Below are 14141 nucleotides of genomic sequence, written 5' to 3'. Positions count from 1 at the left end.
TTCCTGAAGTATTTTCAATGCTGAAATCAGCTGAGGTAGAAGTCAAAAAGGAACATCAAGTGTTGATGGTGAATAAAACCACTAAGTTAAAGAAAGGCAAGGGTAAGAAGAACTTCAAGAAGGACGGTAAGGGAGTTGCCGCGCCCGGCAAGCAAGCTGCCGGGAAGAAGCCAAAGAATGAACCCAAGCCCGAGACTGAGTGTTTTTATTGCAAGGGAAGTGGTCACTGGAAGCGGAACTGCCCCAAATACTTAGCAGACAAGAAGGCCGGCATCACGAAAGGTATATGTGATATACATGTAATTGATGTGTACCTTACCAGTACTCGTAGTAGATCCTGGGTATTTGATACCGGTGCGGTTGCTCACATTTGTAACTCAAAGCAGGAGCTGCGGAATAAACGGAGACTGGCGAAGGACGAGGTGACGATGCACGTCGGGAATGGTTCCAAGGTCGATGTGATCGCCGTCGGCACGCTACCTCTACATTTACCTACGGGATTAGTTTTAAACCTCAATAATTGTTATTTAGTGCCAGCTTTGAGCATGAACATTGTATCAGGATCTCGTTTTATACGAGATGGCTACTCATTTAAATCCGAGAATAATGGTTGTTCTATTTATATGAGAGATATGTTTTATGGTCATGCTCCGATGGTGAATGGTTTATTCTTAATGAATCTCGAGTGTAATGCTACACATATTCATAGTGTGAATACCAAAAGATGTAAGGTTGATAATGATAGTCCCACATACTTTTGGCACTGCCGCCTTGGTCACATAGGTGTCAAACGCATGAAGAAGCTCCATGCAGATGGACTTTTAGAGTCTCTTGATTACGAATCATTTGACACGTGCGAACCATACCTCATGGGTAAAATGACCAAGACTCCGTTCTCAGGAATAATGGAGCGAGCAACCAACTTATTGGAAATCATACATACTGATGTGTGTGGTCCAATGAGTGTTGAGGCTCGCGGTGGCTATCGTTATGTTCTCACCCTCACTGATGACTTGAGTAGATATGGGTATGTCTACTTAATAAAACACAAGTCTGAGACCTTTGAAAAGTTCAAGGAATTTCAGAGTGAGGTTGAGAATCAACGTGACAGGAAAATCAAGTTCTTGCGATCAGATCGTGGGGGAGAATACTTGAGTCACGAATTTGGCACACACTTAAGAAAATGTGGAATAGTTTCACAACTAACGCCACCTGGAACACCTCAGCGTAATGGTGTGTCCGAACGTCGTAATCGCACTCTATTAGATATGGTGCGATCTATGATGTCTCTTACCGATTTACCGCTATCATTTTGGGGATATGCTTTAGAGACTGCTGCATTCACTTTAAATAGGGCTCTGTCGAAATCCGTTGAGACGACACCGTATGAATTATGGTTTGGGAAGAAACCTAAGCTCTCGTTTCTAAAAGTTTGGGGATGTGATGCTTATGTCAAGAAACTTCAACCTGAAAAGCTCGAACCCAAATCGGAAAATGCGTCTTCATAGGATACCCTAAAGAAACTGTTGGGTATACCTTCTACCTCAAATCCGAAGGCAAGATCTTTGTTGCCAAGAATGGATCCTTTCTAGAGAAAGAGTTTCTCTCGAAAGAAATAAGTGGGAGGATGGTAGAACTTGATGAAGTATTACCTATTGAACCGGTAAGTGGCGCAGCTCAAGAAAATGTTCCTGAGGTGCCTGCACCGACTAGAGAGGAAGTTGATGATGATGATCATGAAACTTCAGATCAACTTGCTACTGAACTTCATAGGTCCACAAGGACACGTTCTGCACCAGAGTGGTACGGCAACCCTGTCCTGGAAATCATGTTGTTAGACAACGGTGAACCTTCGAACTATGAAGAAGCGATGGCGGGCCTGGATTCCGACAAATGGCTGGAAGCCATGAAATCCGAGATAGGATCCATGTATGAAAACGAAGTATGGAGTTTGACTGACTTGCCCATTGATCGGTGAGCCATAGAACATAAATGGATCTTTAAGAAGAAGACAGACGCGGATGGTAATGTGACCATCTATAAAGCTCGGCTTGTCGCTAAGGGTTATCGACAAGTTCAAGGGGTTGACTACGATGAGACTTTCTCACCCGTAGTGAAGCTGAAGTATGTCCGAATCATGTTAGCAATTGCCGCATTCTATGATTATGAGATATGGCAAATGGATGTCAAAATGGCATTCCTTAATGGTTTCCTTAAGGAAGAATTGTATATGATGCAGCCGAAAGGTTTTGTTGATCCTAAGAATGCTGACAAGGTGTGCAAGCTCCAACGCTCGATTTATGGGTTGGTGCAAGCATCTCGGAGTTGGAAAATTCATTTTGATGAGCTGATCAAAGCGTTTGGGTATATGCAGACTTATGGAGAAGCCTGCATTTACAAGAAAGTGAGTGGGAGCTCTGTAGCATTTCTCATATTGTATGTGGATGACATACTGTTGATGGGAAATGATATAGAATTCTTGGAAAGCATAAAGGCCTACTTGAACAAGTGTTTTTCAATGAAGGACCTTGGAGAAGCTGCTTATATATTAGGTATCAAGATCTATAGAGATAGATCGAGACGCCTCATTGGTCTTTCACAAAGTACGTACCTTGACAAGATATTGAAGAAGTTCAAAATGGATCAGTCAAAGAAGGGGTTCTTGCCTGTATTGCAAGGTACGAGATTGAGCACGGCTCAATGCCCGACCACGGCAGAAGATAGAGAAAAGATGAGTGTCGTCCCCTATGCCTCGGCCATAGGGTCTATCATGTATGCTATGCTGTGTACCAGACCTGATGTAAACCTTGCCGTAAGTTTGGTAGGAAGGTACCAAAGTAATCCCGGCATGGAACACTAGACATCAGTCAAGAATATCCTGAAGTACCTGAAAAGGACTAAGGAAATGTTTCTCGTTTATGGAGGTGATGAAGAGCTCGTCGTAAAGGGTGACGTCGATGCTAGCTTCGACACAGATCTGGATCACTCTAAGTCACAAACCGGATACGTGTATATTTTGAATGGTGGGGCAGTAAGCTGGTGCAGTTGCAAGCAAAGCGTTGTGGCGGGATCTACATGTGAAGCGGAGTACATGGCAGCCTCGGAGGCAGCACAAGAAGCAGTCTGGGTGAAGGAGTTCATTACCGACCTAGGAGTCATGCCCAATGCGTCGGGCCCCATGACTCTCTTCTATGACAACACTGGAGCTATTGCCCTAGCCAAGGAGCCCAGGTTTCACAGGAAGACCAGGCATATCAAGCGTCGCTTCAACTCCATTCGTGATAGTGTTCAAAATGGAGACATAGAGATTTGTAAAGTACATACGGACCTGAATGTAGCAGATCCGTTGACTAAACCTCTCCCTAGAGCAAAACATGATCAACACCAAAACTGCATGGGTGTTCGATTCATCACAATGTAACTAGAATATTGACTCTAGTGCAAGTGGGAGACTGTTGGAAATATGCCCTAGAGGCAATAATAAAATGGTTATTATTATATTTCTTTGTTCATGATAATTGTCTATTGTTCATGCTATAATTGTGTTATCCGGAAATCGTAATACATGTGTGAATACATAGACCACAACACGTCCCTAGTGAGCCTCTAGTTGACTAGCTCGTTGATCAAAAGATAGTCATAGGTTTCCTGACTATCGACATTGGATGTCATTGATAACGGAAATCACATCATTAGGAGAATGATGTGATGGACAAGACCCAATCCTAAGCATAGCTCAAAGATCGTGTAGTTCATTTGCTGTAGCTTTTCTGAATGTCAAGTATCATTTCCTTAGACCATGATATTGTGCAACTCTCGGATACCGTAGGAGTGCCTTGGGTGTGCCAAACGTCACAACGTAACTGGGTGACTATAAAGGTACATTACAGGTATCTCCGGAAGTATCTGTTGGGTTGGCACAAATCGAGACTGGGATTTGTCACTCCGTATGACGGAGAGGTATCTCTGGGCCCACTTGGTAATGCATCATCATAATGAGCTCAATGTGATCAAGTGGTTGTTCACGGGATCATGCATTACGGTACGAGTAAAGTGACTTGCCAGTAACGAGGCTGAACAAGGTATTGGGATACCGACGATCGAGTCTCGGGCAAGTAACGTACCGATTGACAAAGGGAATTGTATACGGATTGATTGAATCCTCGACATCGTGGTTCATCCAATGAGATCATCGTGGAGCATGTCTGAGCCAACATGGGTATCCAGATCCTGCTGTTGGTTATTGACCGGAGAGTCGTCTCGGTCATGTCTGCATGTCTCCCGAACCCGTAGGGTCTACACACTTAAGGTTTGATGACGCTAGGGTTGTTAGGAAGACTTGTATGTGATTACCGAATGTTGTTCGGAGTCCCAGATGAGATCCCGGACGTCACGAGGAGTTCCGGAATGGTCCGGAGGTAAAGATTTATATATGGGAAGTTGTCATATGGTCGCCGGAAAGTTTCGGGGGCATATCGGTATTGTACCGGGGCCACCGGAGGGGTTCCGGGGGTCCACCGGGAGGGTCCACCTCTTCCGTAGGGCCTTATGGGCTGTATGGAGAAGGGAACCAGCCCAAGTGGGCTGGGGCGCCACACCCCCCTAGGGCCCATGCGCCTAGGGTTGGGGGAAACCCTAAGGGGGGCGCCCCCTTGCTTGGGGGGGCAAGCCCCCCTCCCCTTGGCCGCCGCCCCCCCTCTAGATCTCATCTAGAGGGGGCCGGCCCCCTTCCCCTTTCCCCTATAAATAGAGGGGTGAGGGGAGGGCTGCAAGGAACATCCAAGGCGCAGCCCCTCCCCTCCCCAACACCTCTCCTCCTCCATAAGAGCTTGGCGAAGCCCTGCCGGAGTACTGCAGCTTCATCACCACCACGCCGTCGTGCTGCTGTTGGAGCCCTCTTCCTCAACCTCTCCCTCCTCCTTGCTGGATCAAGGCGCCGGAGACGTCCTCGCTCCGTACATGTGTTGAACGCGGAGGTGCCGTCCGTTCGGCACTAGGATCTTCGGTGATTTGGATCACGTCGAGTACGACTCCATCAACCCCGTTCTCTTGAACGCTTTCGCTCGTGATCTACAAGGGTATGTAGATGCACTCCTCTCTCCCTCGTTGCTAGATGACTCCATAGATTGATCTTGGTGATGCGTAGAAAAATTTTAAACTTCTGCTACGTTCCCCAACACCCTTGGCCGCCGCCCCCAAGGCCCCTATATAAAGAGGGGAAAGGGAGGGCAACCGTACCCTTGCTCTTGGCGCCTCCCTCTCCCTCCATAACACCTTTCCTCCCCGCTTGCGCTTGGCGAAGCCCTGCCGGGATCCTGCTGCATCCAACACCACGCCGTCGTGCTGCTGGATCTTCATCAACCTCTCCTTCCCCCTTGCTGGATCAAGAAGAAGGAGACGTCTTCCCAACCGTACGTGTGTTGAACGCGTAGGTGATGTCCGTTCGGCACTTGGTCATCGGTGATTTGGATCACGACGAGTACGACTCCATCAACCCCGTTCTCTTGAACGCTTCCGCGCGCTATCTACAAGGGTATGTAGATGCACTCCTCTCTCCCTCGTTGCTAGATGACTCCATAGATTGATATTGGTGATGCGTAGAAAATTTTAAAATTCTGCTACGTTCCCCAACAGTGGCATCATGAGCTAGGTCTATGCGTAGTTTCTATGCACGAGTAGAACACAAAGCAGTTGTGGGCGCGGATATTGTCAATTTGCTTGCCGTTACTAGTCTTATCTTGATTCGGCGGCATCGTGGGATGAAGCGGCCCGGACCGACCTTACATGTACGCTTACGTGAGACTGGTTCCACCGATTGACATGCACTAGTTGCATAAGGTGGCTGGCGGGTGTCTGTCTCTCCCACTTTAGTCGGATCGGATTCGATGAAAAGGGTCCTTATGAAGGGTAAATAGAAATTGGCATATCACGTTGTGGTTTTGGCGTAGGTAAGAAACGTTCTTGCTAGAAACCTATAGCAGCCACGTAAAAACTTGCAACAACAATTAGAGGACGTCTAACTTGTTTTTGCAGCATGTGCCGTGTGATGTGATATGGCCAAAAGGATGTGATGAATGATATATGTGATGTATGAGATTGATCATGTTATTGTAATAGGAATCACGACTTGCATGTCGATGAGTATGACAACCGGCAGGAGCCATAGGAGTTGTCTTTATTTATTTATGACCTGCGTGTCAACATAAACGTCATGTAATTACTTTACTTTATTGCTAAAGCGTTAGCCATAGTAGTAGAATTAATAGATGACGAGACAACTTCAAGAAGACACGATGATGAAGATCATGATGATGGAGATCATGGTGTCATGCCGGTGACAACGATGATCATGGAGCCCCGAAGATGGAGATCAAAAGGAGCAAATGATATTGGCCATATCATGTCACTATTTGATTGCATGTGATGTTTATCATGTTTTACATCTTATTTGCTTAGAACGACGGTACCTTAAATAAGATGATCCCTCGTAATAATTTTAAGAAAGTGTTCCCCCTAACTGTGCACCGTTACGAAGGTTCGTTGTTTCGAAGCACCATGTGATGATCGGGTGTGATAGATTCTAACGTTCGAATACAACGGGTGTAAGCCAGATTTACACACGCAATACACTTAGGTTGACTTGACGAGCCTAGCATGTACAGACATGGCCTCGGAACACAGAAGACCGAAAGGTCGAGCATGAGTCGTATAGAAGATACGATCAACATGAAGATGTTCACCGATGTTGACTAGTCCGTCTCACGTGATGATCGGACACGACCTAGTTAACTCGGATCATGTTTCACTTAGATGACTGGAGGGATGTCTATCTGAGTGGGAGTTCATTGAATAATTTGATTAGATGAACTTAATTATCATGAACTTAGTCTAAAATCTTTACAATATGTCTTGTAGATCAAATGGCCCACGTTGTCCACAACTTCAACGCGTTCCTAGAGAAAACCTAGCTGAAAGACGATGGCAGCAACCATACGGACTGGGTCCAGAACCTGAGGATCATCCTCATAGCTGCCAAGAAAGATTATGTCCTAGAAGCACCGCTAGGTGACGCACCTGTCCCAGAGAACCAAGACGTTATGAACGCTTGGCAGTCACGTGCTGATGATTACTCCCTCGTTCAGTGCGGCATGCTTTACAGCTTAGAACCGGGGCTCCAAAAGCGTTTTGAGAGACACGGAGCATATGAGATGTTCGAAGAGCTAAAAATGGTTTTTCAAGCTCATGCCCGGGTCGAGAGATATGAAGTCTCCGACAAGTTCTTCAGTTGTAAGATGGAGGAAAATAGTTCTGTCAGTGAGCACATACTCAAAATGTTTGGGTTGCATAACCGCTTGACTCAGCTGGGAGTTAATCTCCCGGATGACGCGGTCATTGACAGAATCCTTCAGTCGCTTCCACCGAGCTACAAGAGATTTGTGATGAACTTCAATATGCAGGGGATGGAAAAGACCATTCCTGAGGTAAATTCAATACTGAAATCAACGGAGGTGGAAATCAAAAAGGAACATCAAGTGTTGATGGTGAATAAAACCACTAAGTTCAAGAAAGGCAAGGGTAAAAAGAACTTCAAGAAGGACGGCAAGGGAGTTGCCGCGCCCGGTAAGCAAGCTGCCGGGAAGAAGCCAAAGAATGGACCCAAGCCCGAGACTTAGTGTTTTTATTGCAAGGGAAGTGGTCACTGGAAGCGGAACTGCCCCAAATACTTAGCAGACAAGAAGGCCGACAACACTAAATGTATATGTGATATACATGTAATTGATGTGTACCTTACCAGTACTCGTAGTAGCTCCTGGGTATTTGATACCGGTGTGGTTGCTCACATTTGTAACTCAAAGCAGGAGCTACGGGATAAACGGAGACTGGCGAAGGACGAGGTGACGATGCGCGTCGGGAATGGTTCCAAGGTCGATGTGATCGTCGTCGGCACGCTGCCTCTACATTTACCTATGGGATTAGTTTTAAATCTCAATAATTGTTATTTAGTGCCAGCTTTGAGCATTAACATTGTATCAGGATCTCGTTTAATTCGAGACGGCTACTCATTTAAATCCGAGAATAATGGTTGTTCTATTTATATGAGAGATATGTTTTATGGTCATGCTCCGTTGGTGAATGGTTTATTCTTAATGAATCTCGAGCGTAATGTTACACATATTCATAGTGTGAATACCAAAAGATGTAAGGTTGATAATGATAGTCCCACATACTTGTGGCACTGCCGCCTTGGTCACATAGGTGTCAAACGCATGAAGAAGCTCCATGCAGATGGACTTTTAGAGTCTCTTGATTACGAATCATTTGACACGTGCGAACCATGCCTCATGGGTAAAATGACCAAGACTCCGTTCTCAGGAACAATGGAGCGAGCAACCAACTTATTGGAAATCATACATACTGATGTGTGTGGTCCAATGAGTGTTGAGGCTCGCGGTGGCTATCGTTATGTTCTCACCCTCATTGATGACTTGAGTAGATATGGGTATGTCTACTTAATGAAACACAAGTCTGAGACCTTTGAAAAGTTCAAGGAATTTCAGAGTGAGGTTGAGAATCAACGTAACAGAAAAATCAACTTCTTGCGATCAGATCATGGGGGAGAATACTTGAGTCACGAATTTGGCACACACTTAAGAAAATGTGGAATAGTTTCACAACTCACGCCACCTGGAACACCTCAGCGTAATGGTGTGTCCAAACGTCGTAGTCGCACTCTATTAGATATGGTGCGATCTATGATGTCTCTTACCGATTTACCACTGTCATTTTGGGGCTATGCTTTAGAGACTGCCGCATTCACTTTAAATAGGGCTCCGTCGAAATCCGTTGAGATGACACCGTATGAATTATGGTTTGGGAAGAAACCTAAGCTGTCGTTTCTAAAAGTTTGGGGATGCGATGCTTATGTCAAGAAACTTCAACCTGAAAAGCTCGAACCCAAATCGGAAAAATGTGTCTTCATAGGATACCCTAAAGAAAATATTGGGTATACCTTCTACCTCAGATCCGAAGGCAAGTTCTTTGTTGCCAAGAATGGGTCCTTTCTAGAGAAAGAGTTTCTCTCAAAAGAAATAAGTGGGAGGAAAGTAGAACTTGATGAAGTATTTCCTCTTGAACCGGTAAGTGGCGCATCTCAAGAAAATGTTCCTGAGGTGCCTGCACCGACTAGAGAGGAAGTTGATGATGATGATCATGAAACTTCAGATCAAGTTGCTACTGAACTTCATAGGTCCACGAGGACACGTTCCGCACCAGAGTGGTACGGCAACCCTGTCTTGGAAATCATGTTGTTAGACAACGGTGAACCTTCGAACTATGAAGAAGCGATGGCGGGCCCGGATTCCGACAAATGGCTGGAAGCCATGAAATCCGAGATAGGATCCATGTATGAAAACAAAGTATGGACTTTGACTGACTTGCCCGATGATCGGCGAGCCATAGAAAATAAATGGATCTTTAAGAAGAAGACAGACGCGGATGGTAATGTGACCATCTATAAAGCTCGGCTTGTCGCTAAGGGTTATCGACAAGTTCAAGGGGTTGACTACGATGATACTTTCTCACCCGTAGCGAAGCTGAAGTCCGTCCGAATCATGTTAGCAATTGCCGCATTCTATGATTATGAGATATGTCAAATGGACGTCAAAACGGCATTCCTTAATGGTTTCCTGAAGGAAGAATTGTATATGATGCAACCGGAAGGTTTTGTCGATCCTAAGAATGCTGACAAGGTGTGCAAGCTCCAACGCTCGATTTATGGGCTGGTGCAAGCATCTCGGAGTTGGAACATTCATTTTGATGAGATGATCAAAGCGTTTGGTTTTACGCAGACTTATGGAGAAGCCTGCATTTACAAGAAAGTGAGTGGGACCTATGTAGCATTTCTTATATTGTATGTGGATGACATACTGTTGATGGGAAATGATATAGAATTCTTGGAAAGCATAAAGGCCTACTTGAACAAGTGTTTTTTTAATGAAGGATCTTGGAGAAGATGCTTATATATTAGGCATCAAGATCTATAGAGATAGATCGAGATGCCTCATTGGTCTTTCACAGAGTACGTACCTTGACAAGATATTGAAGAAGTTCAAAATGGATCAGTCAAAGAAGGGGTTCTTGCCTGTATTGCAAGGTATGGGATTGAGCACGGCTCAATGCCCGACCACGGCAGAAGATAGAGAAAAGATGAGTGTCGTCCCCCATGCCTCGGCCATTGGGTCTATCATGTATGCTATGCTGTGTACCAGACCTGATGTAAACCTTGCCGTAAGTTTGGTAGGATGGTACCAAAATAATCCCGGCATGGAACACTGGACAGCGGTCAAGAATATCCTGAAGTACCTGAAGAGGACTAAGGATATGTTTCTCGTTTATGGAGGTGACGAAGAGCTCGTCGTAAAGGGTTATGTCGATGCTAGCTTCGACACAGATCTGGATCACTCTAAGTCACAAACCGGATACGTGTATATTTTGAATGGTGGGGCAGTAAGCTGGTGCAGTTGCAAGCAAAGCGTTGTGGCGGGATCTACATGTGAAGCGGAGTACATGGCAGCCTCGGAGGCAGCACAAGAAGCAGTCTGGGTGAAGGAGTTCATTACCGACCTAGGAGTCATACCCAATGCGTCGGGCCCGATGACTCTATTCTATGACAACACTGGAGCTATTGCCCTTGCCAAGGAGCCCAGGTTTCACAGGAAGACCAAGCATATCAAGCGTCGCTTCAACTCCATTCGTGAAAGTGTTCAAAATGGAGACATAGAGATTTGTAAAGTACATACGGACCTGAATGTGGCAGATCCGTTGACTAAACCTCTCCCTAGAGCAAAACATGATCAACACCAGAACTGCATGGGTGTTTGATTCATCACAATGTAACTAGAATATTGACTCTAGTGCAAGTGGGAGACTGTTGGAAATATGCCCTAGAGGCAATAATAAAATGGTTATTATTATATTTCTTTGTTCATGATAATTGTCTATTGTTCATGCTAAAATTGTGTTATCCGGAAATCGTAATACATGTGTGAATACATAGACCATAACACGTCCCTAGTGAGCCTCTAGTTGACTAGCTCGTTGATCAAAAGATAGTCATGGTTTCCTGACTATGGACATTGGATGTCATTGATAACGGGATCACATCATTAGGAGAATGATGTGATGGACAAGACCCAATCCTAAGCATAGCTCAAAGATCGTGTAGTTCGTTTGCTGTAGCTTTTCCGAATGTCAAGTATCATTTCCTTAGACCATGAGATTGTGCAACTCCCGGATACCGTAGGAGTGCCTTGGGTGCGCCAAACGTCACAACGTAACTGGGTGACTATAAAGGTACACTACAGGTATCTCCGAAAGTGTCTGTTGGGTTGGCACGAATCGAGACTAGGATTTGTCACTCCGTGTGACGGAGAGGTATCTCTGGGCCCACTCGGTAATGCATCATCATAATGAGCTCAATGTGACCAAGTGGTTGATCACAGGATCATGCATTACGGCGCGAGTAAAGTGACTTGTCGGTAACGAGATTGAATGAGGTATTGGGATACCGACGATCGAGTCTCGGGCAAGTAACGTACCGATTGACAAAGGGAATTGTATACAGATTGATTGAATCCTCGACATCGTGGTTCATCCGATGAGATCATCGTGGAGTATGTGGGAGCCAACATGGGTATCCAGATCCCGCTGTTGGTTATTGACCGGAGAGGCGTCTTGGTCATGTCTGCATGTCTCCCGAACCCGTAGGGTCTACACACTTAAGGTTCGGTGACGCTAGGGTTGTAGAGATATTAGTATGCACTAACCCGAAAGTTGTTCGGAGTCCCGGATGAGATCCCGGACGTCACGAGGAGTTCCGGAATGGTCCGGAGGTAAAGATTTATATATAGGAAGTCCAGTTTCGGCCATCAGGAAGGTTTCGGGGGTCGCCGGTATTGTACCGGGACCACCGGAAGGGTCCCGGGGGTCCACCGGGTGGGGCCACCTATCCCGGAGGGCCCCATGGGCTGAAGTGGGAGGGAACCAGTCCCTGGTGGGCTGGTGCGCCCCCCCTTGGGCCTCCCCTGCGCCTAGGGTTGGGAAACCCTAGGGGTGGGGGCGCCCCCCACTTGGCTTGGGGGGAAGCCGCCCTTTGGCCGCCGCCCCCTTGGAGATTGCATCTCCTAGGGCCGGCGCCCCCCCAAGGCCCCTATATAAAGAGGGGGGAGGGAGGGCAGCCGTACCCTTGCTCTTGGCGCCTCCCTCTCCCTCTGTAACACCTCTCCTCCCCGCTTGCGCTTGGCGAAGCCCTGCCGGGATCCTGCTGCATCCAACACCACGTCGTCGTGCTGCTGGATCTTCATCAACCTCTCCTTCCCCCTTGCTGGATCAAGAAGAAGGAGACGTCTTCCCAACCGTACATGTGTTGAACACGGAGGTGTTGTCCGTTCGGCACTTGGTCATCGGTGATTTGGATCACGACGAGTACGACTCCATCAACCCCGTTCTCTTGAACGCTTCCGCGCACGATCTACAAGGGTATGTAGATGCACTCCTCTCTCCCTCGTTGCTAGATGACTCCATAGATTGATCTTGGTGATGCGTAGAAAATTTTAAAATTCTGCTACGTTCCCCAACAGGAGGCGGCGGCGGCGCTCGATCTCATCGCGCCGCGCATGGCTGCTCGCCGACACCGGCGGGATGGGGACCCGGTCCGCGGAGAGGTGCCAGTTGTTGGGGAGGTGCACGTCGCTCCACGGGACCGGCGTCCTCGTCTCCCAATACCGCCAGCACACGTCCACGGCCAAGGCGATGGTGAAGGGGCTAGGCGCGGGGGCTCGACTGGAGGAGCACGGCGGTGATGCGACCTCCTCCTTCTTGACGGAGCCGCGGCGGCATCCCGAGGAGGAGCCGGCCTCGCGGTCGTGCTTCCCCTTGCAGCCGTAGTTCCAAAGCCCCATGGCTGCGGCCGGCCGGCGAGGTCGAGGACGGGGAGCGGCTAGGGTTTCGAGGGTGTCGGTTTTCGAGAGGGCAGAGAGGGGCCGGAGTGGGAAGTGTGGACGACGACCGGTCCATGGCTTCCCATTTAAGAAGGACGTCGACCGTTCGCTGGGCGGATGACAGGTGGGGCCACCCGCCCGTGCGCATTGATGTTGGCGGGTGGGAGATAGGTGGCCGCCTGCCACGCGGCCCCGACGCGGATGTTCGAAGCGTCCGTTCGCTGTTCGCCACGACCCAAACCGGGCGCATGCTTGCGCTCAAAATGGACCGGCTCGGACACAAAACGGATCAGATGGGTTCGGGCCGTCGCGCTTTTGGCCGCCTCGTTTGTCGCTTTTATCCCAAATAAACAGGCCGGACAAAATAGGGTCGCGCGATGGAGTTGGCCTTAGTCACGAGTTTGAAGATTGGGGAGTTGATGTTAAAACCGTTGTCTGGTTGTGGTCTGGCCCAAATGGGGTTGTACAACTGATGAGATATAGTTTGGTCGTGGCCTGTTGTTGTTCTTTTTTTGGGGAAATCATGTTTCGTTGTTGCAAACTCTTTCGTTGGCAAGCCACGCCTGACGTTCCCTATTTAAGGCGTCAGGCGCTGGTTCAGTTCATTCTGCAAACCGGCACACACCTCTCTTAGCTTTGGGCTGGCCTATTTATGTTTTTTCCTTATATTTATACGTACAGGAAATGTCCCCTGTGTTTTAAATGTTTTCTTTTTTTATTTTCCCGTTTCTATTTTTTTATTAAATGCGTGAACTTTTTTCAACTCAATGATTTATTTTAAAAATTGATAAAATTTTCAGATTTGTTTCCAAAATCAATGATTTTTTAAATTTTGGTGAACTTAAAAAAACAATGAACTATTTTTCAAATTCGATGAACTTTTCTCCATTCGATGAACTTTTTTCTCAAATTTGATTATCTTTTTTCAGATTTGATGATTCTTTTTCAAATTTGATGAACTTTTTCCAACTTTGATGGACTTTTTTTAATTCAACGACCTTTTTCCTAAATCAATGAACTTTTTATAAAATTTCAATAAACTTTTTTTCAAATTCAATGAACTTTTTTTAAGTTTGTGGACCTTTTTGAAGTTTGTGAACTTCTTTTTCAAATCCATGGACATTATTTTATTCATGCATTTCT

Source organism: Triticum urartu, chromosome 1A (assembly GCF_056163025.1).
Source record: "Triticum urartu cultivar PI428250 chromosome 1A, HENAU_Tu73, whole genome shotgun sequence".
In the NCBI taxonomy this organism is placed as follows: domain Eukaryota; kingdom Viridiplantae; phylum Streptophyta; class Magnoliopsida; order Poales; family Poaceae; genus Triticum; species Triticum urartu.
Note: the sequence above shows the minus strand (reverse complement) of the source record.